This window comes from Alligator mississippiensis, chromosome 2, assembly GCF_030867095.1.
Source record: "Alligator mississippiensis isolate rAllMis1 chromosome 2, rAllMis1, whole genome shotgun sequence".
Classification (NCBI taxonomy): domain Eukaryota; kingdom Metazoa; phylum Chordata; order Crocodylia; family Alligatoridae; genus Alligator; species Alligator mississippiensis.
This window is the reverse complement of record NC_081825.1, coordinates 63,714,370-63,738,841: the sequence shown is the minus strand read 5'-3', so window position 1 is coordinate 63,738,841 and position 24,472 is coordinate 63,714,370. Positions and strand designations below refer to the sequence as shown.

Genomic DNA, 24,472 nt, shown 5'->3' with positions numbered 1-24,472 from the left:
GGAACAAGAAATATCCTGATTACACACATTGGCTAACTTGTTTAAGTCTGTAGTTTCATAGATTGTTAGGGGCTAGAAGGGACCTTGTAGATCATTGGGTCCAGTCCCTCTGCACTAGGCAAGAAAAGACAACTGGGTCAGGTGACCCCAGCAAGGTGACTGTCCAGTTTCCTTTTGAAGATTTCGAGGGTAGGTGACTGCACTACCACTGGTGGTAGTTTATTCCATAGTCTGGACACCGTGACTGTGAAGGAGATTTCCTGGAATTGAGCTTGAAGCAGCCTTCCAGGAGTTTGTATCCATTGCTCCTGGTCTTCCCCAGGGTGAACAGCTGTTCCCCAAGTTTTTGATGTACTCCCCTGATGTAGTGGTAAGCCACTACCAATTCCCCTCTCAGCCTTCTCTTCTGTAGGCTGAAGAGGGCCAAGTCCTCCCTTTCTATGTGTCATTGCCTGATTGCGAACTAGTTGTTAATACTTTTGTTGTGCTGAATTCTTTTTTCTTTTTATATATGGCATAGCACTCATCAGCAGTGCGTGATCAGAAATAAAAACTATGATGAACTCAGTTTATGTGTAAACACAAAATCAACCTGAAATGTTTCTATTAGAAAGAGCTCATAAAGTAACCACTTTCCTTCTTCTCAAATGTGAAGCAGGCCTTATATGGGTCAATTACAGTTAGTCATCTGGGGAGCCCTAGGGAAGTTGGAGCATTTGCACAGAACAAATGCTAAACACAGTTATCATACTATAACACATCATCAAGGAGTATTGGATTTGGAGGATCAGATAAAAAGTAGGAAAGCAAAGACAGAGGAAGGCAGGTTTTGTTTGGATTGAATTAAATATGAAGAAACTGAAACTCAGAAGATTTTGGAAAGCTTGGATGAATTTCCTAAAATGTATTGAAAATAAACTTCCAAATTTCTTGAAGTGTGCTCTTAACATTTGACCAGAACTCTGTATTTGCATTTGTTTACTTTATTACATATGCGGAAGTCTGCAAGGATCTGTACTCTTTCACCATGGCATGGAAGGCTGGCCTGAGAAATCTCTGCATCTCCATGATATACACTGAGATACTGTACAGCACTGTACCTATATTCATTTCATTCTTATTATCCATTAGCATACTATGCATATGCCAGACCATTAAAGGAACAACAAAATAATACTGGGATGGAGAATAATGACTTCTTTGCTTCCTGTCCGTCCAAATGATAAACCAAGTGAACCCAACTTGTGGGAAGAAACTTCTTTCTGTCTCCTTGCTCCTCAGAAACACTTTCTAGGCCTGCAGAAATCTATTCTTCTTAGCCTGTGAAAGATTCTGAAGGACAGAGTATAGATAGGCATTTTCTTACTTCACCCAAAGGGCCAACTTCGTTATTCAAAATAATCTTAAGAAGCAATATAACTATAAGACAATGTGGATAGACAAATATATACCTATACTAAATGAACAGTGTTTCTTTAACAACATTTGTACATCATGGAATTCACTGGAGCAGTATCAGAAATTATCAGAAATATCGATTTCTCTTACAATTTGAAAAATTTCAGGCATTATGTCTGTGCGGGCTGGGGAGCGGTCTGAGGCCCTTTTTTTGCGCAGCGGGCTGTGGCCAGCAGCCCGGACACGCCGGGTCGGGGAAGACAGGTGGTACGCTAGAATTAGGCACGAACGCTTAATGGTTGATTTAAGATTGTTTACTTACACCGTAGATGGTCGCAGTGTAGGCTGGAAAACTTCCAGGAAAACTTCACTTAAGTCCCAGTTTAAGGACTCGGACAGAGCTCTGGATTCACTCACAATTCACTCACACGAAGTTTGCTAGGCTCCGTGGAACTTTTGCGCGCAGGGAAGGGTAGGTCGAGGGATCGTTCGGTGATGGGGAGAGGCGAGAGGCTGATCAGACCCCTATTGCCTTCTTGATATTCATGCTGGGTCCAATAGGCTCCGCAGCGCTTAGAGATGTTCACGAGACGTGAAGTCTCCTCCTCCTGATGTTTGTGGAGTCCTCCAACTTGGGTGGAAACCACTCAAGCCTCTTTTACGGCTAGCAAGCCAATCGCTAGCCACCACATAGGAATAATTTAGAACTGACCAATAGTGGGGCACGAATTTAAATACAAATGGTGGGAACTCCTTACAACGTGCATTTCTGTGTTGCAACGAAGAAATGCACCCTGCAAAGAAAGCTACAAATGGCGGGAAAATAATTTAGCAGTGCCGAAGCGCACACAAACAAAAATCACACCCTTGGGTTGTGACATCCCCCCTTGCTGAAGGCATAGCTAAATTATGCTACACGCTCGTCACTCGAGTAATCAACAGCTCTTATCACGGGTCGTTGAACAAAACGGGTAAACACAAAATTCGCCAACATAAGGAGTTTGTCCTCTAGGGATCGTATCAAATAATAACCAACACAAATACATATACACATAATCAGATTCATTACAAAAAACTGCACGATCAGGGCTTCAGTGGGCGTCATGGCGAAGTCGCGCGTCAGGCCCTCACTTCTTTCGATGATGTTATCCTTCTTGGGGCTTCTCTTCACCACGCACTCTGAATTCTGGATCTGTAAACAAAACTCTCAAAAAATAAGTTAACGTATCTCAAAATATTTACAAAAATTCTTATGGAACTACACTATTAATTTCAAAACATATAATATAAGTGTTTGCTACTTTAATCTATCCTCTCTTGCACACTCAACTAGATGATATCGTTGAGGAGCTGTCGTCTAATTCTTCTAGGTAATGGAAACCTAACTCATAGGCCAGTTGCCATTGGCCTGCATCCCCTAAAATCCAAAGTTGCCGCTCATTGAGTCCAGAACACTGTAGGAGAAATCCAAACATGTATCGCTCCTCTGGTGTTCTCTGTGGCAATGATGGAAGATCGGATTTGCGGTGTCTTGTGCCTTGAATCTCGGTCGGGTGTCGACGTTCCCGATCACTAGACAATCTTGGTTCCATCAGGATACGCAGTCGGGACAACTGACGAAGGAGGTTACTCACAGGCTGATTAACCATTGGGTTGAGCAGAATCCGGAGGACGACGATGTTCTTTCGCCCATAAACCTCAAGACAACTATCTATGCTGTGAACGGTCACTGGAACGGTTCCAGGATCTCGTAGATGACGGTGAGGCCATGGTCTTATTCGCTGGAGTGATATCAGTCCTAGCGCACATGCTCTGGGGTTCCAGGCACAGTACGAGACTCCGATGATTGCTAGCATGAGATGCTCTGCACCGGTATATTCTGGCCGTCCGTCATGCCATACGTGGGCTTTCTGACCGATCAGTCCTGCAACAAGCGCTGGCAGTGGAATAGGCCAGTGAATGTTAACCGCTACTATGTCGATGTCAGTGACATGTCCTCTACTCCATGAAGCTTGTCTGACTAAGAAGCTTGCTTCTTCCTGATTCAGCAGGTCGGACCCAAGTTCCACGACCAAACGTCCCAACTATACAGCTAGAGTTTCTTCAGGTTGGATTCTTGATTCTCTGCATAAATCCTGTAGTTCAGTTCTGGTGCGAGCATAGTAGGCAGTAGCAACTTGGTTAGTTGTTGTTACAGGCTGAACCACTGCTGCGGGAGTCATTGCTGCTGTTATTTCTTCAGGCAGGAGGGGCGGATGCAGTCCTCCGCTCGATTCTCCCTTCCGTCGGCATGAAGGCATGGTCGTCAGAAGCGATGCTGTGTCAGTGGGTGGGATCGCTGGAAACGATGGTGCGTCGGTGGGCGGGGTCGCCGGCCGAACTCTCGCGGGTTCCTCCGAAGCTCCACCCTTCTCTTCCGGTTCTTCCATGTGGTCTCCCTCTTGCTCGGTGCCATCTTGTCATGGCGTCTCAGGATTCTTTTTCGCAGCCGCTTCTTTGACCGCTCGAACGGCCATACGCAGCTGGGCTTTTAAACTTAAATTCTTTTGCATTAAATCAGTTACTGTATGAAAAGTTGCAGTTAACACTCCCCCCTTGTTGTATTGTGGGGTCACCCTCTCATCCGCGGCGCGTTCCTCCGTCTCCAGATCTTCGCGGAGCTCGGATGGAAGCTCGCGACCCCTTAATCTAGACGCCAGCATAAAGGGCGATCAGCACCGGTTCTTCACTCTCCCGAGCACATCTTAGGCAACGGGCACACTCCCGGGTGAGGGTCGGGTTTACTTCGCCCGCCGGGTTGACTCTGGCGAGGGACACAGTGTCGAGGGGCCTGAACAGGACCCGCTCATCACCCATTATACACCCGAATGCCACGGGGTGCAGATACACTTCCCTCTCTCTCGGGGCTCCATCTTCGGAAGCTCCCTCTTCTCCCTTCAGCGAAAGATGTCCGCTGATAAATCTCTCACCCGTTCCGCCCGCCTGGCGGTAAGCGATATGCGCCTCCAGCTCCATAAGGTTTTCTACTTGGCGTTTTCCACTGCGCCAAGGGCAGTTCTTAACTAATTCTAGCTCCAGCGTGCTTTCCCCTGATCCCATCCTTGTCACCATGTGCGGGCCGGGGAGCGGTCCGAGGCCCTTTTTTCGTGTGGTGGGCTGTGGCCAGCAGCCCGGACACGCCGGGTCGGGGAAGACAGGTGGTACGCTAGAATTAGGCACAGATGCTTAATGGTTGATTTAAGATTGTTTACTTACACCGTAGATGGTCGCAGTGTAGGCTGGAAAACTTCCAGGAAAACTTCGCTTAAGTCCCAGTTTAAGGACTCGGACAGAGCTCTGGATTCACTCACAATTCACTCACACGAAATCTGCTAGGCTCCGTGGAACTTCTGCGCGCAGGGAAGGGTATGTCGAGGGATTGTTCGGCGACAGGGAGAGGCGAGAGGCTGATCAGACCCCTGTTGCCTTCTTGATATTCACGCTGGGTCCAATAGGCTCCGCAGTGCTTAGAGATCTTCATGAGATGTTAAGTTTCCTCCTCCTGATGTTCGTGGAGTCCTCCAACTTGGGTGGAAACCACTCAAGCCTCTTATATGGCTAGCAAGCCAAGCGCTAGCCGCCACGTAGGAATAATTTAGAACTGACCAATAGTGGGGCACGAATTTAAATACAAATGGCGGGAACTCCTTGCAGCGTGCATTTCTCTGTTGCAACGAAGAAATGCACCCTGCAAAGAAAGCTACAAACGGCGGGAAAATAATTTAGCAGTGCCGAAGCGCACACAAACAAAAATCACACCCTTGGGTTGTGACAATGTCTAGAAGTATATTGGTACTCAAAGTGGAGTCCTGTATTGCCAGTAAGAAAACTAAACAACTACCTTTAAATATTAATGTTTGTTTTTAGCAATAAAAATCTGTTTGTGTATTTCATTAAATGCATGATATATACTAAAACAGATTTTTAGTCTTCTGCATGATTAGTCTGTTAGCAAATACATGGTAGGAAAAATTGTACCAGGCACTTCTTGCGGTGGTTTTTTAAGAAATAATAAATTAATTGGATTTAATTATAGAAAAGATACCCTCAAATACTACAGATATCATAAAATATTACAAAGGAAGGGCCTATAATACCTCAGAAGGGCCAGGCACAACTGTGCCAGTAAAATTTATATAGGTGCATATGTATATTTAAAGTGATTGGAGAGAGGATTTTGGAAACTCCTCTAATCTACACTTTCTCCCCAGAGTAGGTGCTGAATAGAGACAAGATGCAGTTCTGTAGTCTCTATTCTGCTGCATCCAAAGAAAGACTATGGGTGCTGATAGACATTCAGGCTCTTGCTCTAAATCATGGTGATTTACATAAAGCACCATGAGTTAAAGCAGCCCCCTACCCAACAGACTTGTGAGCTCAGCCTGGGTCTCCCCAGTACCTTGGCTGGGGGGGGGGGGGGGGGCTGGGCTGCAAGATGAGCGGGGGCAGGCTCTGATCCTCTCCTCCAGCTCAGGCCTGGCAAGTTGGCAGCTCATGAAAGGATCAGTTCATTGCTCCTGGTTTGCCCCTCCCTCCTCTCTCCCTGATGACAGCACTCCCCCCAGGCCCCCCCCAGCAGGGCTGGGCTGCATCAACCCAGCTTTGAGCAAGCAAAAAATTAACCCATGGGAACAAAAGTTCCCTAAGGCACTCTAAACCAGAGAGTGACTTCATTAGATACCTGATTTGAGGAGGGTTAGTTTTGTGCGTGATCGGCCACTTTAAAAGTGCTCTGCAGCATCTATATATCATGGCATGGCTGTAGAGCACTTTCAGGGAACCAATTATGTGAAAAATGTAACTTTTGTCTGCATCCTATATAAAAGACATTATATCCCATCCACCACCAAAGCTATTGAGCCCACTTGAAAAGAGATACCTCTAGAGTTTCTGCTGAGATGATGTGCCTTCATAGTACCCCTAGCCTAAACTTTAAGCCATCCTTGCTTCCTATTTGTACCTATCATGGCAGGATTTATCAACAACCCCTCTATTCAGGTTGACCAAAACCTTTTATCATAAAGTTTCTTCTTTTTTTGACGAGCTTCGCATCTGTACAATTTGTACCAAATTTTGCAAACTCAGCGGGAGGAAATGCCTTTAGTAGGTATTAAAAACCATAAAACTCAGGCCTGGCTGAGTTACAAACTATTGAAAATCACCATTTCATCAGGGACTTAAACTATACACCTTGACTTTACCAATAACTTGACATTATAAGCACTCAAAAGTCCTGCACATGTGCCCTACTGCTGCACTTAACTATATTCTGCACTAGGAACCCCCATGGAATAGAAATGCGCACACAATATAATGGATCTGTACTAACTGGCTCTCTGATTTAGTTGGTGTATAAGGTGCAAATCTACCCTGCCTTTTATTTAACTCTTCTTAGACTTGGGAAATATTGTTGAATTCCCTCAGTCCAAGGAGAACATTGGACCTTGGTTTTCCATATCTTAGGCAAGTGCTGCAGCCACTGAAATATTGTATAAAAGGGAAGTGCCCAATACATTTTTCTTCCAGCTTTTTTTTTTTAAAAAGGCACAAGGCCTACTCTATTTTTTAGGAGAATGATTTACATTTCTTACTCCAGGAATAGAGTTCCAGACTGTAAATCCCAGATTGACAGAGGTGTTTTGCTGCAGCCTAGAGTTAGTTACTTAAGTCTTTAAATGTGTGGGACTTAAGGTATGCCACTCTCATCAGTGATTGGCTTTAAAAATGAAATTTTTGTTTGCATCCTATATAAAAAGACATTATATACCCTCCCCTCAATATTGATTACATAGTTTGTGACTGTCACAATGCATTGAAGTGAGTAGGAACCTTAAATCAGGCATTTCTTAACTTCTAAGTGCCTGATTTTGCACCCCAAATAAGACTATTTTAAGATAGTAAGTTGTTGTTTTATATGATCTAAATAGAGTAAAGTGTTGATTCAAGTGATAGGCAAAATCCATATACTAGCACTGGTCTACTAAAAATAGACCAGAATTGCATTTGATGCATTTGGGAATATTTTAGGAATGCCTTTTAGGGGGAAAATGTTCTGGCAGAAATTTCAGTCAAAATTTGAAATGGCTAAGTTTACACTATTAGAGAGAGATGCTTCTTTACTTCACAGTGCCTATAGGTCCTATCATGACTTCTTTAGCGTCCAGTCTGGCAGTCTTTCTGGACACACCTCTCATTTGTTATCTTGATCAGCGTGGAATAATCAGGTTGTAATCGTCTTTACAAACCGCTGTTCTATTTTAATAAGTGTATATTTACATTGCATTCACAATGAACTTGAAGTTGTACATGGTTTGTTCTAAGATGAGAAATGTCATTTTCCTGTCTTCGTCTTGTCCATAGAGCATTCCAGAAGATGAGGGTGATGCCCTTCTCTTAGAGGAGCTCATCACATAATTTAGCCACCTGAGTTACGTTGACCTTGACATATTGCAGACTTAAAAACCAAGTGCTTATTGAAATAGATGTACAGTGTAAGTTTAGGACTGCAAATGTGCCTATTACGTTAAAAATTAGGACAAAAATGAAATGCATTTATATAACTGTAGAATGTGTTTTGGAAAAGAGGCTGATAGCACAAGAACATACTGTTTCTGAATCTGTCAGTCAAAGAGTTAATTTAATAAAAAGGCACCCAAATGACTGAAGACAGGAAAACAGAAATCATATAGACAGTCTTGTTTTCAAAACCCTGCAAGTGGCAGTCAGATTGTAGGGCGGGAAATGGGTTTGATAAAATCAAGATCCTGGTGGGGAGGAATTAGAATTTTTTAAATCTAATTTTGCTGCTGTTTACAGCTCAGTGTCACATGAAAACCTTAACATAGTGAATCCCTTAGTAATCACCTTTTCTTTTTCTTTTTTCTAAAGCAAAATAATAAGATTTATGGCCATGTGCCATCCAAAATACTGTACTGCTAAAAGTACTGCACCTTTCACATTAATGATAGTATCAACAATTATACAAACATGAGACGCTCAGCAGGAGAAATAAATGAAAAGTGTCAGTACCTGTGTTCAGTTTAATTTTCTAAGCATTTTTTTAGAAGGAAAATGATGGCAGTAGCTTTCCTGCCTTACACAAGACACTCGCTTATTTAAGGAACTCCCCATCATGGGAAAAAGTCCAAATCAGGGAGGGCTTTGTAGCCTAAGAGATATAGCAGGATTCTCTATCTGCTCACAATTTACAAACCAGAAAGAAGAGACCAACCTTAAAATGCAGGCAGGCTAAGGCACATGCAGGCTTTAAGACCCAGGGGTTGTATTTGTCGAGAAAGGAAATGTTGCTTTTTGACAGATGAGAGAAATCCCCTCAGTGCTGGCCATGAGAAGAGAGAAGTGAAGTCAGTCACCTGGTGGTGAAGGACAGTAAAACAGGGAAGAAGGGGAAAATCTCTCCTCTCTCTCCCTCTCCCCCTGCCTCTCTCCCTTCTGCAAGAGATCCACCTCCTATTTTCCTCTCAACTCTTTTAGCATAACCTTCAAAGGAGAGCACTCCCTACAGACTTTATTATCTGTCTCTTGGGGTTTTGAGGATTATTATTATTACTGAGAAAATACCTTGAGCTGCAAAACAATTTCTGGAGTCCACGCAGGACTTGGGGGATTTTGATCTTCCCCGTGAATGTGAGCAGAGCCGGGATCTTGGGTTGGCGGGGACCGAATTGGCGACCAGCGCGGGCACGACGGAGACAGGCTTTTCTCCTCTACTCTTCTCTTCAGTTTGAACACATTTGCTTGCAATTTGCTGCATGATGTTGTCCAGGGAAGCAGTTTTTTTTTTTTTTCCTTGGGATGCAGCAATTCGCTGGTTTCTAAGCTCATTGCAGGAGAAGAAATAATCTTAAACTGAGTGGATATCCCCCCCTTCTTTTTTGGGTGCTCTCCTTTCACTGCCACAGGACGCGATTCCGGTTCACCGCGGAGATCACCTGTCGCTTTAATCCTTACGGGACCCCCCCTCCCCCCGAAAAAAGTGAATTGTTATTTTATATATTTATTTATTTTAACCGGTGGAGGCGTGATCACGGAGAATGAGACTGAGAGGAGCTGCCAGGCTTTGGAGGACAAGCCTGAGTTTAGGCTGGAAGCTGAGAGTGTAGATCCTTTATTATTTTGCCTGCTTTTTTGTGCGCGTGTGTGTGTTGCTTTTTTTTTTGTAATTTATTTTTTTGTCCTCCCCCTTTTCTGGCACAACTTCCCTAGTTTCCTCTGCCTTCAGTTTCGCTCTATGGACAGATCAGCCAGCCTGGACATCGAGGAGCTCAAGGTACGTGATCCTCCGGGTGTTTCTTTTATGGATTCATTTGATGCCCTCCTCCCCGGCCCTTGCTCTGCTGGAGGAGTTGGAGGCGCTCCGGGGCGCGGGGCTGGAGGCTCCCGCCGGCCCCTGGAGGCAGTGGTACGAGGGGAGGGGGAGGAGGCTCTCTGGAGATCAGCTCGCACAGCGGAGCTCGGCGTCTCCCTCCCCGCCTGCTTTGCCTCGGCAATAATAATAGCCCGGGTCCTCTCGGCTCTTACATCAGCGCTTGGGGCGCAGAGACAGCGCGCGGCGTGTCCATTAATCTCGCCCTGAGAGGAGGCAGCACCACATCTTCCCAGCGGCGCCTGATTTTCCAGCAGAACTTCCCTGGGAAGGCTCCTGCCTCCGCTAGCCTGGGCAGCGCCTGGGAAAAGCTCGGAGCCTCCTGCCCCCCGCCTGCTTTTTCACATCAACGAGCAACATAGACATGAATGCTTCTCACTAGCAGAGTGGGGGCGGGGGGGGGGGGTCCATCCTTGATCTTGATCCTGATCTTGATGCTGCTCCGCTCGGTGGCTTCCTTCAGATTCCCCACGCGGGGGCTCAGAGTTTGGTTTCTCCGATCTGTCCATAAAAAAAAAAGAGAGATAAAGCTAACCCCTCCACACCCCCAAAACAAAACCAACCCCTGAGCTGCATGCTCATCCCTGGTTTTGAGAAGAGATCCTCAAAACCAAAGGGCAAGACCAGGAGGGGGCTTGGCTGGGTTGCAGAGGCAGGGGGATGCTTCAGGGATCTTGAGCTCTGCAGCCCCTGGAGGGATGAAACTTTGCATTAGGACGGTGGAGTGTCAAGAGGCTGCTCCCCATCAGATGTTGGCTCCCCGCCTGGGAAAGAGCATGCTCGAGAGCTGGGAGCATGCTCCTTAGCAGTAATGAAGCTTCTTGCCCTCACCTGCTGTGAGCCTCCCTCTGAGCCTTGAGCAGAAGGGGCTGCAGATGAAACGAGGCAGAGGAGCAACATCTGGGCTGCGGTGGAAGAAGGGGGAATCAGGCTCCATATCTGGAGGAAGGAAGGTGCAGTGTGGAGGGTAGATGAGGAAAAAGGAGGAGGGAAGATTCAAAGCAGGGAAGACCAGCAGCAGAGGAGCCAGGAGACAGGACAAGGGTCTCTGTGGTCAGTGAAAAGGGGGGCAATAAGCCTGAGGGAAAATGAGGACGGGCAGGGGAGAACTGCCTTACAATTTAAACCTCAGGGCACATAGGAGAGGGGAGGAGACCAGAACAGAGGCGAGGAGGGGGAGAGAGAGTGCCCTCTCTCATTTTAAAATCTAGAGATGACAGCAGGCTTCCCCAAAGCTGAGCCATGTCTTTCTGAACTCAACCGAGTAGGACAGGGCTTCTATAGTCCCCTTTGCTTGGTAAGACATGCCAAGGCTAAGAGTGCTTTGCCTGCTGTGTATTTGTATGAACATTTCCACCCAGCACCTTCTTTGTAAAGAATATAAATCCTCCTCCTCCTCAAAAAAACACTGAACATATATCCCATCTGGTATTTTAAGTAAGTCAAGTTATAACTTACCAGTTAATAAGGCAAATAATTGTTCGGGAGCCACTGATCGATAGGTAGTCTGCTCAGACACAGCTCTCTACTCATCCTTTTCAGAAGTAGCAAAGTTTAATGTTTGGGACAGCATGAGGAAGGCACAGGGCATGTCTTACTGTGCTGTCCCTTTGTCAGTGTTTATTTTAAACGATTAAAATAAAAGGATTTGGAAATCGTGTGAATGAAAAAGTTGACTATGCTTTGCAGGAATTGCCACCAGAGACTAAATGTTTTGCTACTGCAAGTGGCCTGCCTGTGGAGCACAGGTTGATGTAGGGGAAAGTGTTTCCATTAATAATCTAGGGATCTGATCAGCAATTAAGGCTAATGTTGCAGAGTTTATACAGTGAGCAACCTTGAGAAAAGCAGCATGGATGAAAGGTGATGCCCAATGCTACTTTTCCAGAGCATTAGCATTTTTGTAATGTTTCTTTTTTCCTTTCTTTCCCCCATAAGAATAAGGAGAGTTGCCAAAGATTGGCTTCCTGTAGTTCTTCCAATTGAAATACTTATCCTAACCTAGCCTTACACAGCTTTGTGCTTTTTTTCAGGTATCTTGGTAGCTAGTTTATTTCTCTTATGGGAGCATCTTTATAGAAAAAAACATTTTTTGGAAAAGCTTTACAAATTAAGTACAGAAATATGCTAAAGACAGTGAGAAGATAGTTTTACCTTGGTCTAAGGTGCCACGCTTTCCTGCCTTTAGCTTCTAGTGATTTATGGCTGTACATGAATCACCAGTAGGGGGTGTTATGAACATATACTTTCGACTGGACTCATCCTTAGTATACCGATACTAAATCAGCACATTTTTTTTCTTAATGAGCTTCATAAACTGTCCTGTTAAATATCCTCCTGACATATCCCAGTGATGCAAAGCAGACCTAAAACTTGGTTTCCTGGTCATTTTGGAATTCCCCAGCTTTTCCACCAGCACAGGGGACATAGAAAGGCATAGCTAAAGCACTAGTGTATTTGAGCAGCTCCAAGGTGATAAAATAGGCTGTATTTTATTCTGGTACAATTAAGAGCAGCTCCATTGCTGTTCTATGTTATGTAAAGTCCAAATTAATCTCTGACCATGCCCAAGATCAGGAATCAGCAGAGATGGACCATGTTTGCTTTCCCAATCCTCCTCCTATGGGTCCTGACTCAGCTCTGCTGGACCTAAGACTCAGGCTCAGTAGATTCAGGGCAACAGACTCAATAGGTTCTCTTATTCTAGTGATCTCCTCTCATTTTCCTCTCTATAGTACATGAAGGTCTGACTTGCGTATTTGGAAACAGTGGAACAAGACCTTGCAGCATAATGACTTTTCCAGAAATTTTAGAAATGAGATGCGCATTAGTTTTCATACCATATTTTTATTTTAGGATCAAGAAGTTTATTTTAACAAATATATGCTAGTGAGTTTAGAAGTCAGAATGCTAAACTCTTATAAAATACTACACATTAAGTGTGCCCATTACAACGATAATGTTAAAAATGAAATACATCATGGAATAGAGAGAGGTTTTGATAAACTGAACCCCAACACTACACGTCATTGTGAAATGTGTGTATTATTTATTATAATGATTGTTATGAATTTTGTATACATTTTGAAAGGTTAGTTTGTGGAAAAACTGAAACAAAATGCATATGTGCAAGACCTGCTAATGAGGGTAGGTATGTTTTACTTTACTAGTCTGTGCACGAATTCCTGATGAAACACTTCAGTACGGAAAAGAGAGAGAGTACTCATCCAGAGCTTTTGGACTGCTCTGTTTTTCCTTTGATCTGTCTCATCTTCTGTCTCAGATGCATATGTGAACTTTCCTCTGACTTTTAATTCACAAGCCTATGGGTTTTTTAGTTTTAAATAAATACCACAAACATGATCTATGTTACATTTGTCTGTTAGATGGTTTGCACTACTGCCTTAGTTTAGTGTTTAGTTCTTTTGGTTATCTAAAATGTGCGTGTGTGTTATATGTACAGATATAGGCACAGGTCAGTGCTCACAGGTAGCACATATGTAAATGTATGTATAGATATTGTATAGTTATGTGATCATTTTATTTAATTTTGCACCTGATTGAGGGGCATAATTTATAAAAATGTCTTTGCAACATATAGACATTTTGGTATTTATATAGAGCTAATGTTGATACTTTTGCATTTAGGCACATGAAACTAGTGTAATCATGTGATTTGGATTTATAAATAAGTGGAGGCTTTCCTGTTTGATGGATTACAGTGAATGTGAGAGTCATATTGGCACCATAAAAGATAGTCACATTATTCGTCCTTTACCTTTTTCTGGTTGTTCAAAGTAGAACTCTAAATGCAGGTTTTATGACCGTTCCTCTTACGTTTATTCAGTCATCAAAAGTTCTGTATGAGTTCAGATAATAATTGATAATATTTTATACAGTCTGCAAAGTTCCTTGATATTTTTCTGCATGAATGTTGATATGTAAATTAAGTGCTTCATAACAGTGGTATTATTAGCATGATGTAGTACAAATCTGTTTAGAAAGCAATTCTTTATTGAACTGCTAAATTAAAATATTTCATAAAAGTCCCAAGATATTAATACTGTGTCCTATAGACCAGTTAAATGTCTTGTAATTATAACTATTAAATACACAATAGCCATAAAAATACAGATCACCCTTTCTGGGTCACCCGGCAAACCTAGCCATGTTGCTTCTTTCAGCTGACAAGAATTATGCTTAATGAGTCTGTTGTTATAGTTTTTAATTTCCAAATGTAATAAAACTAGTTAATTATAGGAAACTGGTCACAGATACAATTTTATGATCATAAAAACTTTTGGTTTCTAATAAAATTCTGTCATTTAGGAAATAGTTCCTAAGAAACGCACAGAGGGAAACTACAAGATTTGGAACAGGGATTGATTCAACAATTTTTCATCTTAAATTTACTGTCTTGTAAATCAGTTCACAGTTTAAATCAAATAGGAGACCTAATACTCAGAAGAATTCTGAAATATTTTTTAAATAAGATAGAGCCGGTGAAAATCATGCTTAGTATAGTGTAGGAGGATTTTTGATGAGTGTAAGTAGGTGGTTATATTTCTGTTATAAGTTAGTCATTCCATAATGAAAAATAGTACTCTCTAATAACTGACATATTCTTAGCATACTCTACTTCATTTATTCATTCCTCTGCTTGGGATAAGGATGTCTTATTGTAGATAATGATTTATTTGTTCTCTTTTATACATAAAATCTCCTTTCTTCCTCTGTCTTCCCTCTGTGCATACCAATCCCTATATTTTACTAGGGGTCTATCATCAGCATTAGATAAAGATAATTAACCTTTGCATTTCTTATTCAGACAATTTAGTCTTTAAACTATTCCTTATTAAAGGTCAAGCTGAAAATGGTATGAAAGTAACATGCATGCAAATTATTTGTCTCTTTGTCCCTATTTCAGGGGGGTCCTCTCAGTTTCCACATACATATAGAAATAGGACTCATGCTTAGAAAGGCTGTGTAAGAATTATATGAATAGTATATAGTTGTCCAAAAGACACAGAAAAAAAGGTCAAGACAACAACAGTTTTCCCAGTATTCATTTCAGAAATCGCTCGTCTACTATCATTACTAAGACACTGTACTAACCTGTGGCTGAGCTTTTCAACACTATACATTACAGCTTTGCTGAGCTCAGTACTTTTTCAATTGAAAATATATCAAAACTTGAAGGTCTGGTTAAAAGGAAAATCTCTCTACCTTCTAATTCTCCAGTGGCTTCTGGTATATGCTTTGTTTTTCTGAGGTGTCTATTTTGTATAATTTAAACTATGAGAGAGTTATAAAAAGGTCAGCAGGACTGAACCTGACATATTACTGCAGTGGAAAAGATTACAAACTTTTTGTGTTAACGTGCAGATGGGTTATTTTTATTGAACCCCTAAAAGTAGGGCTTATGGTGAATATATTTCTTATGCTATGCACTTTCAGTTGTCTGATTGTCCTAGGGAGAAAGTATATTGTGCGATCTGAATATTAGTTAGTATGGCACAGCTCTTGACTTTTTGAAAGTTGGTATTGCCACTTCTAACTGCCAGTGGTGCCAGGAGCAAAGTTATCTGTGAAGCATCCTATCACAAATGTTACAAAAAAACCCCAAACCCTCTTGTAAAGAAATATTTCACTTTGTGCAGTTTTATGCAACCTTGGCAAATCCATGTCTAGGGGAGTTATTACTGCATCCATTAGGGGCCCAATGATCTCAAGGATAAAGAAGTATTATATATGTAAAAGGTATTGAGTTACAAGCTATTACATTTTTATGCAATTTTTCTCATTCTGAGACTAAGTCTCAGAATGAGAAAAATAACATATAAATCTAATAAAATATCATATGTAAAAATGTTAAAATGCCAAGACCTTTCCATAGTAAATTGCTTCTACTTTATTTTTCATTTTGTTAATTTAAAAGAAATTCAAAGGGAATAGTTGCCTTTACATTAATTCTAGTACCCTGTAAGTTAAGGCTAAGTTTACAGAGACTGATCAGGCGAAGACCATCATTGTGGTGATGCATAATGGGTTGTAATGTGGACAGCTGGAATTGCATTGCAGCCTGAGAATCTAAGATTGGCATTTATCTGCTAAGCCATCAAATCCTTTACTTGCTCTAAGATATTGTATTTTAACTGTTTGCTACATACACAGAGACAGAAACAGTTCTATGTCAAAAAAGTTATTGTATTAGTTTTTTATTTCCTTATGGGTAGAAGGGAAAGGAGGTCTGTTGGCTATGTCACATAATACACATCATAAGATCTAGGTTTTAATTCTCATTTTCTGGTGTAACCTTGACTGAAAAAACACTTGGCATATAAAGCCAGATTTTCAGCCACGCTGAGCAAGTGGATGAATGTTTGGGGTGCTCATCACCACTAATAAAAATAAAGTGATTGCTTTTGCCTTAACTTTTTCCCTTTCCCTTAAATGCTTCCCTGATTCAGATACATTATTAGGTTTAACTACTGTATATCACTGAATGTTACTGACTAAATTCAAAGTAAGGGAAGAAAATGAGAATCTGCCTTTAAAGTAGCCCAATTTTGTTAATTTTGTACAGTTTACCAGGAGATGCTCATCACTGGTGCTTCTAAAAAGCAGTGCTATACGCTGTAGATTGCCCCAGGCAGAAAAGGCTGGCCCTTGGCCATCATTTTGTTTCATAAGTCCTCTTAGAGTTCAACCACCATACAGTATGGTTCACAAATTATAGGTTTCTCCATCCTGCTCCTTACAACTCTTAAAATAGACAAATGGATAAGTTAGTAACTGAAGGCATATAGTTCTGAAAAGAAAATATGTAAGGGATACTTTGTTTCCAGTCCACCAGTGTGTAGAGGAATAAAAAAATAAAAATGGTGGTCATATACACTGTTGAATTTATATTTTGTAAACATATAATAGATCATGTTCTATAAACCAAATATAAAGCACATTATATATAGCTGCAGCACCGGGAATTCCACCTGCATCTTTAAGGCTTCATCATTTATTTTAGTGTCACATACTGTGTATACATCCCATTTTTTACAGTTTCTATTTTCCAATATTTATGTGGTGATGCTTCTGTGTGCAAATTTTAATTAGCAATTTTAAGTAGTAAACCATCAAGAAAGAGCAACCCTTCCAAAAAAAATGAAATTCACACAGAACACAAACTGTTTGCTATAAACAGGTCAACATGAACATATAGTATTGTCTTGGTTCACCATATGCATGTTGCCCCTAAAAGTTTTCATTGATAGCTTAAGCTTTATAATTATGCTGTGAAAAATCAAAACAGATAAGATCAGGTGTCGAACAGTTCAGTATTACTAAAAATCTATCTAGTTCAGGCCAGACCTGTGCATGGGAAACTATTGTCCTACCACTTTATAGGTTCTTCTGCCTTTTAACTCATCACCTCATCAAACATATTAACTGTCTTAGAAAAGGGTTTTTTATTTACTCACTGAAAATTGCATTGGATGGATTGCCAGCATTCATGCAACAATCAAAAATAAAAATGAAGACTCAACAGGAGGTATGCTGCCTCATAATAAATAGGTACAACTCTATATAGAGCATCAAACATGACAAAAAGGTGAAATACGATTTAAAATTTCAAACAGTTACCAGCTGTTTCACCTTTAATCAATGAAGAATAGATACACTTGAACTGAACCATGCAGTTAAGGAATTGAACACTGCTTTGCCTACAAAAGCATTTTATTTAAATTGCTGCTTGGGGAAGCATATCTAGTATTAAGCCTTCAGCACTTTGTAGCTGAGTAGTAAACTGTTTTGGTTACTATGAAGAAACCTTGTTTGGCAATTTGGGCTTCTGATTCAGGGAAATGATTAAAATGTCCTTAATTCTATGGCAGGGAAGATATACACCTTTATTTACTAATTAAATAAGATACATATAGAGAGAGAGAGAGAGAGAGCGCACAAGCTTTTGTGAACCCAAGTTCACTTTATCAGATGATGAGTTGGGCTCATGAAAGCTTGTACTCTCTCCATATATATTTTATTTAGTTAGTCTATGAAAGTGAATATCTACTTTGTCGTCTGACTTACTTCAGACTAGCATAGCTAATTAGCTCTTTTTTCTTAATTCTGTGAATACAATTAAGGTTCAAATCTGCAAAAGGTTTAATGGAATTTAGGCATCTGAATCCAAGGCTGAAAATCACAAAATCCCCATAGATATTTTTATTCCTACAAACACCCACATCTTTTTTCCAGTAAAGTTTCATAGCTGTATGCCCTAAACTGCTGCCATCTTGGCAAGAGTGATCTGTGTCATGCTTATCTCATATGTAAGCTTATTTGGTATCGGACAGTTAGATGTCCTTATACCTCAGTCTCCTCAGGGGTCCTTGTCAAGTAAGCATGCTCAAACCATGCCTAACACATACTAACAACATTAACTTCATGCAAAACACAGCAATCATGGACAATTCAATTTAAAATCATGATAAAGGATGATGGTGCTCAGCTTACTATATAAGGAATCTAGAGTTTAAACCATGTGCTCAGGAACTAGGATACATAGATATAATGCCCTTCTTAGTGCGCAGGTGTTCAAATTCAGATCTTCCTCTACTGCTGTAGAAACCATGTCACTGTACAGAAAGGTAGGCCAGACTCATCAGACCAGGGGGAAGGATTACAATAGGAAGAATAATCTCATAGTCCAATCGCTAGGGTACTTACCTGGCCAGGAAGACTTGGGTTCTGGTCCATGCTCCCACTACTGCTTTGTTTTTTTAATCCAAGCTCTTTTAATCTAAAATGCTTTAAAACATCCTGAGACAGAAACAAACATTTCAATTACATTTGCTCAAAGCATTAGGCTACTATGTAAAAGGTGGGCACCCTTCTGCTATTCTGGAAAACAAACAAAGAAACCACTTGTTTGACTCCCACACAAACAGTTTAGACACTTCAATCCAGGAGATAGGTTTGTGCTGAGAATCCTGCTCCCATAAAGGAGCATAAATCAGGGCATCAGGGAGATGTCCCAGATTAGGAGAGATGAGAGATTTTGGACACATCCCTTTCTTCAACATTTCCTACTAGTTCACTCAGTTTTCTAGCTGCTGTGAATGTTGTTCCCAGGCAAATAATTCAGGGTTGTGTTTTCCAATTCTGGAATTAGATACATAAAAATTAACCGTAGTGACACTCTGTACCCCTGCGTCTTAAGGCAGTGAGCACATTCACTTCAGTTTGACTTAAGTGTCTCAGTGCTTTGCAGAATCAGGATCCTGATTAGAAGTGTGAACATATATCATTGAAATGAATGGGTGGTAGGTATAGTATGTCACTATCAAACCAGAGGTGTATGGAAGAAGATGAAATGTAAATGGAGGAGAGTAATGTGCTGGTTCTAGATCTATAATTTACTCACCCTGAGCAGCATATCCTGGGTGTTTAAGCATTAGATAATTCTAGCAAATATTGCTAGTAATTCTAATAATATTGAAAGATGAAAACAAAGTAATTCTAATAATATTTAGGCAGCTAAGATGAAAACATAAGGAAAGAAAATTTGGATTGGGTTTTGTGGAGAAATTTACAGGTAGTGACTCATCCTCACCACAAAATCCAATAAGGAGCATTACAAGAAGTATAACAATGGACGAGAGCTTTACTGAGGTGATTGTCACTGAGTCAAGAAGTCTTTTGTTTCCATATTAGTTCACATGAAAAGTAGATACAAACTAGTAGCCACCTGCTCAAAAAGCAAAAATAACAAAATCCCCAAATTGAACAACTCCAAAATTTGTGAAAGTTCAGGCCAGAAATGAATAACAATTATGACTCAGATCCATCTGTAGTTTTGAGTGCCTGAGTAGTTATCAACAGATGGTAAGATATTCATGGGTTACCAGTATCTCTTTTAGCAGAACTACCCTAATTTTTTAGCTAGATCACCCCAATCTATATTACAAAGGTTAATTTACTCCTACTTCTGACATAACTTGCTCTGATGTTCTAAGTTGTTGAGATATAAGTAGGTACCTATGAGCTACTTTGTGAATTATTATTTCCCTAGATACATATGTATCCTGTTACATATATTAGTTTGCTAGCAATAATGAATCTTTTATCTTCCTGAATATAACATATTGTCTTTCAGTCCAAACATTGGCCAGCAAGAATGGCTAACAGGGTCAAATTGTATTAGCTGGTTGCAAATGATCTCTAGGGACATTCTGGTATTGCTGATAACTTTTGGGGGGGAGCTCAGAGAATGACATTTACTATTTTCAGGCTACTCCATTTTAGAAGCTTTGCTGAAATGTTCTGAATGCCATTTCCAAGTGAATGCTGAAGTCAAGCAGACATGAAAAGAATGCAAAAAATTGTCTGTCATGTAGACTCATGTTCCCATTTAATCTTCATGCAGGGGAAATTATTATCCTACTTCAATGTGTTTTATTAGATTTTTCCTAGAAAAGTTGTGAAAATAGTGCCATTTTTCAAACAGGAAGAAGCTGTATGGTGTCTCCTGTATTTCCAATACTAGCATCAGTATTCTCTTTTCGGAAAGCTTATTTTGTTTCGGGGGCAGGGGTTGATGCTATTTTTAGTGTTGATTTTATTGCATTTTTTCTTCCCCCCACAACTCATTATGAGGCACAAGTGACTATATGTTTCAAAAATGATCTATTTGCCCAGCACAGACCTCTGCCTAGTTAAACTCTCTATTTCATTCAGTATTAATTTAGATGAGGCGGATAATATTCACTGTTCATGTAAATATGTCATCTACTCAGTCTACCGAGACCACTTGCACTATTGCTTAATAAAATTATGGGGATGTGAGTGGTGTTGCTGTGTCCCGTGATAAAATTTTCATCGTGTTGCTGACAGTCATAAAAGAAAAGGCACTCTTTGCCAAGGTACTGTCTGTCCTATTGAACTTGGACTTTTCTGGGCCTTGATCAATGAATAGTAGTGTGTCAGTATCTGCTGTACAGAAAACTGCAGCATAATGAACTGAGCAAAGGGGAAGAGCCTCAAAGAGATGCACTGAAGTCTAGCACTTGATATGTCAGGGATTATAGATTATATTGACTGAAATTTATTTTAGTTTAGGGCATATGCTGCTGCCTCAGGATTCTAAGGCTATTATTTTGTAAAAGGCACATGCAGCCTGCCAGCACAGGTTTAGAATAGACAAGTGGAATGTAAAGATTTCAACTTTGAAAAAAAAGTCTAAGTGGTGCAAAGTAGCACAGTAATTTTAAGAGAAGACAGCATTGCAATTGCATGCTGAGCTTCTGACAAACTGAAATACACTGGTCCTGTACTCAGCTGGACTACAACACATGCTGATACTTCATCGAGAAACTCTATTCATACAGATGTCACAGTTTTTACTAGTACTGTTTAAATACAATACATTGTGATACATTGAAACATAATATTATATAACAATATAATCAGCGTTTTAGCAAATGTTACTATTTTCATTGTTAAGAAGGGGGGTGTCCATGTAACACTGCAAATCCCAAGGGACATAATAGTTAATATTATTATATGACATATAATATAATATGATTAAAATAATAGTTAATATCACATTATATGACTCAAAACTTGAACAACCACAGAGATAACTTGTATGAAGCTTAAGATTGTTATTCCTTACATATTTTCTGTGGTAGAGAAGTGACTTAAAGAGGAGTGTCTGAGACCCTCTTAAGGTAACTAGGCATTTTTCTGTTGACAGTTGTCATAAAGTGCTAAGACAGCTACTCTAAGAATGAAATAATGTCACTGTATTCATATGCAGTATGTATTGTTGGTTTTATGTGTTGGACACGCCCGTGTACTGAAGACTCCCACTGAATCAAGAGATCAGGTCCTTTTGCTTTCCATTCACTGCCTAGGTATTCTACTGGATACCATTTAGAGGCCAGGCCTCTTCAGCTGAACAGATGTACTATCTTGTACTTCATAATGTCAAATTACCCTTTTTGTTACCTCATCTTTTAATAAAGAGCCAGCAGCAATAATAGAGACTCATGATTCCAGATATTAATCTTGGTTCCATCTGTACAGCTGATAGTTTAAATCTGCTTTTAAATAAGAAAAAAAGATAGACTTCAATATGTCTATCTATGGTTTTGTGTATTTTACTTAATACAAAAAATTGGCAAAATTTGCTTAAGATCTGAAACAGTCAGAGTGCGCGCACACCCACACACACATGCGCACACACACACACACCCTTACATCCCCTACTTTTATAGTACATGATAAAACTTATTTTAAATTTTAAAGAATAGAGATTTTAATAAAATTGCAGAGTTTTGTAATATAAACATTGTAGGTCATGTTCACAGGAATAGCCCCTGTTGAGTTCAGTGAACAGGCAAAGTATGTAAGTGGGATGGCACAACAGGTAGTCATCAATGGAGCATTGTCTAGTTGGGCTTCCCCGGGGGTCTATCTTGGGCCCATATTTATTAATTATCTGGATGATGGGATTGTGTGTACACTAAGCAAATTTGTGGATCACACCAAGTTGGATGGAAGTGCAGACACACTGGAAGGCAGGGTGAGGATCCAGAATGACGTGGACAGGCTGGAAAAAATGGTCTGCAATCAATCATATGAGATTCAACACGGACAGATGCCATGCACTTGGGATGAAATAATTTCACGCACAAATATAGACTTAGGAATGAGTGGCTAGGCTGCAGTACTGAAGAGAAGTACCTGCCTCCCTTCCCCTTTCTGACCATACCTCAAAAGCAGAAGCTTTTTCTAAGCATCCCAAGCAAATAAAATTCTTCCCCTCATTTCTCTTCTGTGCTCACAGGCACATCCTCTCCCCTCTTCTTTCCCCCCTCCCCTGCCAACTGTTATTGCTGTCCCACTGAGCTGAGGGTGCGGGGAAGCTCCAGAGGGGCTGCACAGGGGCTGGGCTCAGTCCAGAACAGCAGCAGTGTAAGTGGGTTCCCCCTCTCTGCCTGGTCTCCCCAGGTGTTCCCCACCAGCCTGGGAGCAGGTGCAGGGAGAAGGAACCCCTCCTTCCATTCCCACTGCCCTGGGCTGATCCCAACAGTCATGCTGCCTGGTAGAAGTGGCTCTGGACATCCCTGTGCCACCAGGACAAGGGGGAAAGTGGACTTTTTTCTGTAGCCATAGGGAACGGAACTAGGAACAAGATCCTCAAGCAGCAGCAGAGGCAGTTCAGGTTGGAGATTGGGAAAAACTTTCTGATCATGAGGGAGGTCAGGTAGTGGAACAGGCTACCTAGAGAAATTCTGTAATGTCCAATCTCCATGGTTGGAAATTTCAAGAGCAGGTTGGACAGATGCTTGGCTGGGATGGTTTCCTCTCTTAAGCATGATGACCTCAAGGGCCTCATCCAGACGACTGCGGAGGTGCCTTCCATTGTGTGGCGCTGTAGACCTGCCTGTGGTGCCACACACCACACTTGCAGGCTTGCCCCGTGCTGCTATCCAAAAATTTTAGGAGCTAAACTTTGGTAATTCTCCTGGTACCACTAGGAGTACTCCCTCCCTCCTGGTACTCCCTCCCTTCCCTGGTACTATAGTTCCTGAATTTTTGAGGTAATGTGGCCTAAATCTTGATACAGTGAATTATCACATTTTACTGTACTAAACAAACTGGTTCATTAGGCAGATGGCAGATATGTATTTGTGTTGCTTGCTTGCTCTAGAAGTTCTGGGTTGTATGTTTTAGTTGTTGGGTTTTTGTAGATATGTTTAGCTTAAATGAGAAGAATGGGATTAACTATTATTTAGCTATCGGAATCTTTTTGTCTAATCTTCTAAACTACAAAGTAACTCGAAATTTGCAGTCTAAGAACAGCATGCTCTACAGGAAAAAAAATAAATACCAATTTCTATCTCAGAAATAGCCCAGTTACCTTTATACATTTTGATGCAAGAAAAATACAGGTATATTTTTGTCCTCTAAGACAGAATTTATCTGTACACTGAAGCAGATTAGACTGCAATCTTAAACTGTAAAAATTGAGTGAAAAAACAGAGTTAAGCTTTTTAAACAGTCAGGTCTATTCTCCATACAGCAATTACTTCTGGTGTCAACAGGAATGAAGTTTACTACTGCAGGAAATCACAAAAAGTCAAATGTGCTCTTATAAAATACAGTGAGTTGCAAGTAAATTAGACCACACCTTGTAAGATCCCCATCTCCTCCCACTGCAGTATTGCAGTGTCACAGGCACCAACCCCCCAGGGCTGGACAGTGATGCCTCTAGTGGCTACTCCACCGGAGACTCTCTTAGCCCTCTAAGGATCCTCCCCTTCTGCTCACCTGCCATGCTTTGATGTAAAAGTGTACTTGTAAATAAGAAGGATGGCCCAGGGATTCTGGCCAGGTCTTGTACTAATTAGCATAGGTTTCAATGCTTCCTGCTATTCCAGCCCTAAAGATGCATACCTATTGTACCCCAGCCCTATGGCTGTATACCCGCAGACATCCCTGGTGTGAGCCCAGGGTCTCTTCCCCTGCAGCCTGCTCAGAAAGTCTTCGTATGTTAGCTACTTCCTATGTAAGCACCCTGTTACACAGAGGTTGTACTCTAAATATTCTGCTCAGAAGCAGCTGCAAAATACTGTTTAGAAC

General features: G+C 41.1%; 1 long non-coding RNA gene across 1 annotated transcript in view; it reads left to right on the top strand.

Annotated features, from left to right (window-relative positions):
• Positions 1–24,472, top strand: part of LOC132248555 (uncharacterized) — a 298,162-nt gene that overhangs the window by 235,245 nt on the left and 38,445 nt on the right. The window contains exon 4 of the long non-coding RNA XR_009459777.1: positions 9,664–9,727. This is a non-coding gene — a long non-coding RNA (uncharacterized LOC132248555). The remainder of the gene's footprint in view (positions 1–9,663; positions 9,728–24,472) is intronic.